The following is an 8,472-nucleotide window of genomic DNA, read 5'->3' as shown; positions in this document are numbered from 1 at the left end:
GCTCACTCGGTTGAGTGTCTCAGCCTTCTGCTCAGGTCCTACTCTCAGGGTCCTGGGATCAAGTTCCAACTTGGGCTCCCTGCTCAGTGGAGAGTCTGCTTCTCCTTCTCCCTCTGCCCCTTGTTCCTCCCCCCTCCACTTGTGCTCCCTCTCTCTCTCAAATAAATAAATAAATAAATAAATAAATAAATAAATAAATAAATAAAATCTTAAAAGAACTAGCCCTTCTGGTCTGGACACCAAAGAGCTATAAATCTTGCCTTATATCCCCTTCGGCTCCAGGCTGGGCTGGCCCCCCAGAGTGGAATCCGGAGGGGAGGCAAACACATCCACCTCAGGCTCCTGGAAGACGTAAAGACATGGTAACAGAGGAATGCAGCTTGCTCCAAACCGCATGCAGGAGAACAAACGTTTAACTTCAGACTCCATTATTTGCCCTATAAATATGGCCCTTATGGGGAGGGTCAGTTGGAAGTCTCACTTGAGGGGAGGACGCTCCCGCCCAGGCCTCTCAATGGGGACTCCAGCCTGGCTGTCTCCACGGGGCTTCCCCAGCTGATGAGGTTGCGTGTTGTACGTACCCGAGCTGATGTAACTTTGCCTTATTCTCCTCTACTGCTTACTACTACCCTTGTCTGTGTGTGGATTCCTTTGTTTTTCCCTTTCCACTTCTGTTTCTACTCGGTTTTTATAATAGTAATAAAGTTTTCCTTTCTCAAGACTGCAAATACAGCTATTGTGAATTCTTTTCCAAAACACCCACCCCCACCCCTCATGCCATTAGGGCGCCTCTCTCTACAAGCCCATAGTCCTTTTCCCTTCTTAGGACCCTCAAAGAGAAATCTCACCCGAAGTCCACATTTTTCCGATGAATAAGCTAAGGCCCCAAGACATGGAGCAACTTGCCCAAAATCAACTGCCTGTTAATAGCAGTGCCCTGGTACCCAAAGGCACTGTTAGGAATGGCTGATAAAGGGATTTGTACTGAGTGACTTCTTTTTTCTTTCCTTTTCTTGACTTCGTTTTTAATGGGAAACTTCAAACATACGCAAAAAATAGAATTTAGTGAAACCCATATACCTGTTATCCAGCATCAACAATTACCCACAAACAGCCATTATTTTATTCATTTATACCTTCCTAACCCTCCCCCCATTACTCTAAAGCAAATCCCAGACATTACATTTCATTTACAAATACTTCAGTATCTATCTTTAAGAGAGAAGAATTCTTAAAAAAAAAAAAAAACACAAAAACACCATTAACCATACTATTATCATCTTTAAAAAAATTAACATGAACTCCATAATAACACTTACTCTGCAGTTGATATTCAGATTTCCCCATCGTTTTATTTTGTTTTACAGTTATTCAGATTGGGATCCAAACAAGGTCTACATAATTTATTTGGGTCAGTGAGTTATTCTTTAACAAGAAACGAAGCTATCCTTCAGGACGTGAATTTTGTGGTGTTGCCAGGTTTTAAATGTGCCTGTAATCATGGGTAGCTCTATTCCTTACCGCCAAGGCTCAGTGTGAGTAAGAGACCCTGGAAGGTGTGTGAAATGGTTGGGTAGGCATGGCCAGATCTCTGTGTGTGTGTGTGGGAGTGAGCCTCCAAGGCAAGGAGACATTTGTCTAGCCTGAGACCCACCTTGGCATTGCTTGAGTAAATAAGCACAGCCTAACCCATTTATTTCAGAGCTCACTTGGTCCCTCAGGACAGCCGTGGTTCCACGCTGTGCAGTAAGCAGGGATAGCAGGCTAGCCTGTAAAAGTAAGGCAACTGCAAAATGCTTCATCTTTGAATTGGTGAATTTATTTTTTTTCAAGATTTTTTGAGAGAGAGAGCACATGCGCGCGCGCGCACACACACACACACACGCGCACACACACACACACACACACACACACACACGAGTGGGGGTGAGGGGCAGGGGGAGAGGGAGAAACAGGCTCTCCGCTGAGCAGGGAGCCCAACTCAGGGCTCCATCCCAGGACCCAGGACCCAGGATCATAATCTGAGCCGAAGGCAGTGGCTTAACCGACTGAGCTACCCAGGCGCCCCTGAATTGGTGAATTTAAACACGTTGAAACTTATACATTAAATGGGCACCTGGTATTTTCACTCCTAGGTATAGACCCACAGGAATGCATACATATTTCCCCAAGAATGTTTGTAGCAGCACTATTTCACATAGTGTAAAACTGGAAACAACTCAAATGGCCACCTACAGTAGACTGGATAAATTTTTTGTTCACCCAACGGACTACTAAACAGCCATAAAAGTACCTACAGCTACGTGCAACGGCATGGATATATTTTACAAATATACTGATCAGTAGGGAAGGCAAACATAAAAAAGAACGATTAATACGATTCCACCTGCATAAAGTTCAAAGGCAGGTGAAACCTATTTCCAGTGTTAGAGGTCAGGAGAGTAGTTGCTCTTGGGCCGTAGTTACTAGAAGCGGACTCAAGGAGGCTTTTAGGGGCTGGTGACGTTCTCTTTCTTGATCGGGGTACGTCCATTTGACGAAAATGCATCTAGATGTATACTCTGGCTTGTGCAAGTTTCTGTGTGTAATATCTCAATAGACATTTTCCATCAACACCTTTTTAACATTATGAGCACTTCTTTGAAAAATTTGGTCTAACTCATTCATGGTCTCAAGTTTTTTAAAAAATGAACTTTTAGTTTGAATAGTGTGTGAAAGTTCACAAAGTCTACTCCACTGTCTTTGAACTTAGTGGTTTCCGACAACAAACACATGTTAATAATGAGCTTTGCTGTTATCGTAAACTTGGAGTTGAACTCTTCTCTGCAGCAGCGCACATCTGAGTCGGCCTATTTTTGAAACAGAGGATGGGACTTACCATTGTTTAGGGATTAGGGAGCATCTTCACTTCAATTCTCCTGATGATGGTGTGGAGGGAGAAGGAGGACCCCAAGAGAGAGCAAAAGGTTTCAATCCCTTTCTTCCACCTTAAATATGAAGTCAAGGGACGTGTAAATACTGCAGGGAGGGGCGCCTGGGTGGCACAGCGGTTAAGCGTCTGCCTGGCTCAGGGTGTGATCCCGGCGTTATGGGATCGAGCCCCACATCAGGCTCTTCTGCTATGAGCCTGCTTCTTCCTCTCCCACTCCCCCTGCTTGTGTTCCCTCTCTCGCTGGCTGTCTCTATCTCTCTCGAATAAATAAATAAAATCTTTTAAAAAAATACTGCAGGGAGTCAATCATTCAAAGAGTTCTGGGCCCGAGGCTTGCTTGGCCATGGGGTGGGCTCCTGGCTAGGCACAAGTAGTCAACTGTTTCGGCTGTGTGCGTGTGTGTGCGTGTGCGTGTGTGTGTGTGTTCTGATCTCTTTTATCAGGAGAAACTGCAGGGCCCTGGTGACACCCCACCATGTTATTTTAGGAGAGACATACATAGATAAATAGATGAGTTTCTTTCCCACTTCTAGGGGCACGTAGAAATCAGGTATTGTCTTTTTTTCAACGGACCTCAGAGAATTTTAAATTACAATTTTAAATGTTCCATTGAAATTGTCCTTTGGAAAAAGCTAAGGAAGAGAAGGTTGGAGACACTTCCCACTGCTGTAATCTCAGGTTCCTGCATGAAAACCTAGTCGGGGCAAAGGTCTCATTTAAAGTTTAAATCTGTTCATCTGTCATTGTCCTAACAGTGTTTCTCTTTAGTGTTTACTGAGAAGGAACAAGAGGTTCTCGGAGAGATTTAGTGTTTTAACTACAAGGCTTTTCTTTACTCTCCTAGGAATGGAACATTTTACCATAAGGCTTGTGATGATTTACACAGCTCGTAAGAGGTATTCACTAAAGGGATGTTGTAGGGGTGTTTTTGAGTAAAGAGGGCATCTGTTATCAGCGTTTGGTTTTGTTCCCCTAAGCTGCAAATAACCTCGCCAACCCTTGATGCTTAACCCACCGACCTGCAGAAACGAACTCTCCAGGGTGATGTTAATTAGCCCTCCAAAGGAGGCTGTGGCAGTTTCTTGTTCAACAAAGAGCTCTCCTGTTTAAAAAAAAAAAAAAATCAATGTTTCTTCTGACAGGTCTGAATCCAGCACAGTACAAAGCTCGATTCTTCAGCAGACCTCTGTACGGAAAGGGCAAGCGAGTGGACTTCCAAACAAGAGGTTTCTAGCAGAAATCGCAGGGGTTCCATGTTCTCCGATCTCAGGATGGAGATATAGCCTCATGTGGCGAGGCACAGCCCCTGCTTTTCTTTGGGATCATGGCCCTGATTCCCCTCGTCCCTGTCCGTCCTCCTGAGAAGGAAAAGGCTTCCTAGAGTGGCCCCAAGTCTCAGGTCTCAGGGCATCCTCCTGAAACATCTTCTGTCTCTTTAGTGCGATCCCAAGAAGGTGAAGCTGGGGGCACGGTCCGTGGTTTTCTGCCGAGATGTCTGTCTATATACTGCAGACAGTGTTCTACGTAAGAGTCTCATTCCTCCCTAGAACATGGATTACGTATCAGCTATGTACCAGGTGGGTTTTGCTATGCTCAGCCACGGGAATCGAGGAGAACAGAGGGAGTCCTTGGAGAGGCCCCAGGTCTCTTCTCCGGCACATAGTGCTCTCTGGGCATCCCTCCGTCTTCCTCGTACCCTTCTCCCTCCAAGCGACAAGACTGTGTAGTTTTGGTAGTATTCCTAAGAAACATCATTTAACCTTCCCCCAAAGGACACGGGCGAGAAAAGCTGATGCTGGTGTAAAAATGGAAAAAGACAAGACTCAAAAAAAAAAAAAAAAAAAAAAAAAAGAACTGTTGAGGGATGTTTGACCTTCCCTTGTGGACAGCGTCCTTTGGCAGCATTTCATGCTCTTTGTCTCCTCCTGGCAGGAGACAAATTTTCCCAGAGCAGCAACATCCTTTATCCACAGACCATTTCAGAAGTGCTCTCTCTAAATTGCCAGCAGAGGTGGAGGGATTTTTGCTAAAACTGTTGACAGAGCAAAGCTGCTACGAGATCAAAATCCGGCTACTTGAAATTCCTGGGCTGCGGTTTTTGGAGGTTAGAGCTAGGCAGTGGCGGGCAGAGAGAGATTTCACTGGGAGCAAGGGTGTCTGTTTTGCCCGGCCAAGATGGCGGAAAACATGGTGGTGGTGGATTAGGGAGACGCTGTGTTGCTGAGAAGTTCAGACAACCTGTGGCTCAAGCCGTCCCATAAATTCGCTGCCCTGCAGTGATTACTCAGAGTAGAAACATGGCCATGTCACCGGCTGCTACAGTCCTTTGCAGGCTCTTTGCCCTTGCCCTTTGCCCCCCAAAGCCCAACCTCCTTAGCCTGGCACAGCAAGTCCTTCACTGTTGGGCCCTGGCATCTTTCTTGCTGCCTCCCTTCCGTGCCTTTATGCTCCAGCAATACTGAGTTACTTGCAGGCGTCCCAAGCATCACGCTGGTGCCTCTGTCTTGATTCGCCTCTTTGAAAGAATCCCCATTCATACGTAAGACCACCTAGTCCAGGAAGACTTCCTTGATGTTTCCTGGACTGGGCTGGATGCTTCCCCTCTGTCTCCTCCTCTGAACTGTTAGTTCTGTTAGGACAGGGATTGTGATTTTGAAACCTTAGGTCCCCAGCAACCCGCATGAGGCCTGCTGGATCTCTAGCCCTTGCCTGAGAGCCCCCTGGGAACACAAGCCCTCTGTGGGCAGCCTCGCTCCCAAGGGGGAGGAGAGGGGAAGGGAGCTATCCTTTCAAATTCCCAATAGCAGGGGCGCCTGGGTGGCACAGCGGTTAAGCGTCTGCCTTCGGCTCAGGGCGTTCTGGGATCGAGCCCCACATCAGGCTCCTCCGCTATGAGCCTGCTTCTTCCTCTCCCACTCCCCCTGCTTGTGTTCCCTCTCTCGCTGGCTGTCTATCTCTGTCGAATAAATAAATAAAATCTTAAAAAAAAAAAAAAATTCCCAATAGCAGGACTCACTCTTCCTGGGAAGGAGGGAGGGGGTAGAGAGGAGCCAGAAGAAAGCAGTTCAGAAAGTCAAACTGCCCCCTGCCCCCACCCCCAACGAACTACGGCATTTGCCCTATAGCATTTACCCTACAGGATTGCTAACTGATTTTTTCTATAGCTTCTTTGTTTATATTCTTTCCTTTTTTTTTTAAATTAAAATTATTTTAAGTAATATGAATATCTGGTGTGGAAAACACTAATGGTGTAAGGGTAGGCAGGCTCATCATGAAAAACCACCGCCTTCTGTTCCAACTCCATGTAAGCCCAGAGGCAATGATACTTCACTCTTTTAGTATTTCTCCTCCAGTTTCCTTGAGCTCTCTCGTTTCCCCTGATTTGAAGGCTGAGCTATTTAAAGCACAAAGCTGACCATGTCACACCCCCTGCCCAAAACTGGTAGCTACCCTTCGCAATAAGGTCAACCCCTAACCAGGGCCAGGCCTGCTGCCTCTGACCCTCCCGCCATTCTTGCTTCTGTTTTTTTCTTTTCTTTTCCTTCTCCTCGTGCCTCTTCTACTTTTACATCTTTGGCGTGCCCATGCCTCTGTGCAGCCCCCTCCCCTTGACTGTGGGCCAGACCTTAGTGGCTTCCTCCTAAGGAATAGAATTTGGCAAAAGTGCTGGGATGTCGCCTTTGGGGTTGGGTTACAAAAACAGTCTCGCTCACTCTCTCCTGATGTCTCGCTCATTTTTTCTGTGGGAAGGCAGCTCATGTGTTGTTGTAAGCTGTCCTGCAGAGAGGCCCATGTAGCAAGGAGTAGTAAGAGCAACGGTCCCCAGGAACCAGATCCTGCTAACACCACGTGAGTGTGCTTTGAAGTGGACCATTTCCAGTCAAGCCCAACAAGTGAGATCACCACACCAGCTGACATCTTAACCGCAGCCTTGGACGAGACCTTGAGCCAGGTGACCCAGGTCTACTCAGAGTCCTAACCTACAGAAACTGTGAAATAATAAATTTTTATTGTCCTACACTGCAAAATTTTGGCATAATTTGTTACACGGCAATACGTAGGTAATGCAATCATTATGCCCTAATTTTTCCTGCTCAGTCGTTGAGGTTTTAATCCTCCTCTCCTTAATTTTCCCTTACCCTACCCCCTCAAAAGCAACGTTAACAGATTGGATGTTCCTTCCATGCCTGTTTCTGTGCCCATACTCATACACAAAATACAAAGTGCATGCGAGAGACTAGGCCATTCCATTATCTATTTGTGACTAGCACTTTCTAGCCTCATTTCTAACATAGGCACCCAGAGTGCCCCTAGCACCCGTCAATTATAGTTGTGCTTTCCTCCCTGCTAAAAGGAAATCCTAAAGAATCTTCTATTTTACATAAGCAATTAGCAGCAGCTGGCAAGAGCAGCAGAAATATACATGCTTCTATTTTTTTCCATGGGAATCTGGGACTCTGCTTTAGAGTCCTAAAAAACACAGATAGCTCTGAGTAACAGAGCATGTGGTGCTCTGAAATTATAGGCCCTCAGAACAGGGGACACAAAATTAAAGTCCTTTTATTTTAAACAAACACCCCATCCTCTCTCTAGCCAAATAAGTACTATTCTTCCAAGCAGACATTGTTCAAATAATTCTGGGATCTTTGAGGATTGCCTTCCCCAGTCTTTTTCCACTAAGTATAAGGACATGGACTTAGTGCCTCAGGCAGTCCCCATTCTTTGCCTGTCCCCAAGCTCTGTTCCCTAATGGGGACCCTTCTCCGTGTGGCCTTCCCATTCTCAGGCAAGCTTCACTCCTGCTGCTTTCCTCCTCGAGTGCTGTCTTCCCCTTGGTGACACTTGTCATGAAGTACTCTAATCTTTAGATCTCACGGGGAGACTGAGAGCTCCATGTGGGCAGGAATTTTGTCTGTCTTATTCCCTGCTGCGTCCCCAGGGTATGGCCCCAGCCCTAGAGCCAAGTAGGCATCAGATCAATAATTGTTAAAGGAATGGATAGCCCGGGGGCGGGGTGGGGGGGGCGCCTGGGTGGCTCAGTTGTTAAGCGTCTGCCTTCGGCTCAGGACGTGATCCTGGCGTTCTGGGATCGAGCCCCGCATCAGGCTCCTCCACGTGTTTCTCTTTAAAAAAAAAAAAAAAAAAAAAAAAAAAAAAAAAGGAATGGATAGCCGGGCTTGTTAGTAAAAATCAAATCCATCCTTAAAAGACCAACATTTGTCACCTTTAATAAAAGTAACGGCTGATTTTATCAAAAGAGCTTACTGCGGGTCCACCACTGGGCTCATGATTTCGTTCAATCCGCACAACAATTCTACGGGGTGGACACTATCATCCTTGTCTTATAGATGAGGAAATCGAGTCTGAGTCATGAAACAACTTGCCCAAAGCCACACAGTTTGGAGGCTGTCCGACTCCAATGTTGAAACCCATTGTGCTTTCTTTTTCTTAAGTTTTAAAAAACATTTGGAAATTTAAAAAATTCAGATATGTACAAAGAAAACAAATCACGAATGGAGATTCCCATTGACCAGAATTTT

The sequence above is a fragment of the Ursus maritimus genome, unplaced genomic scaffold (genome assembly GCF_017311325.1).
Source record: "Ursus maritimus isolate PB19 unplaced genomic scaffold, ASM1731132v1 scaffold_32, whole genome shotgun sequence".
NCBI lineage: Eukaryota > Metazoa > Chordata > Mammalia > Carnivora > Ursidae > Ursus > Ursus maritimus.
Note: the sequence above shows the minus strand (reverse complement) of the source record.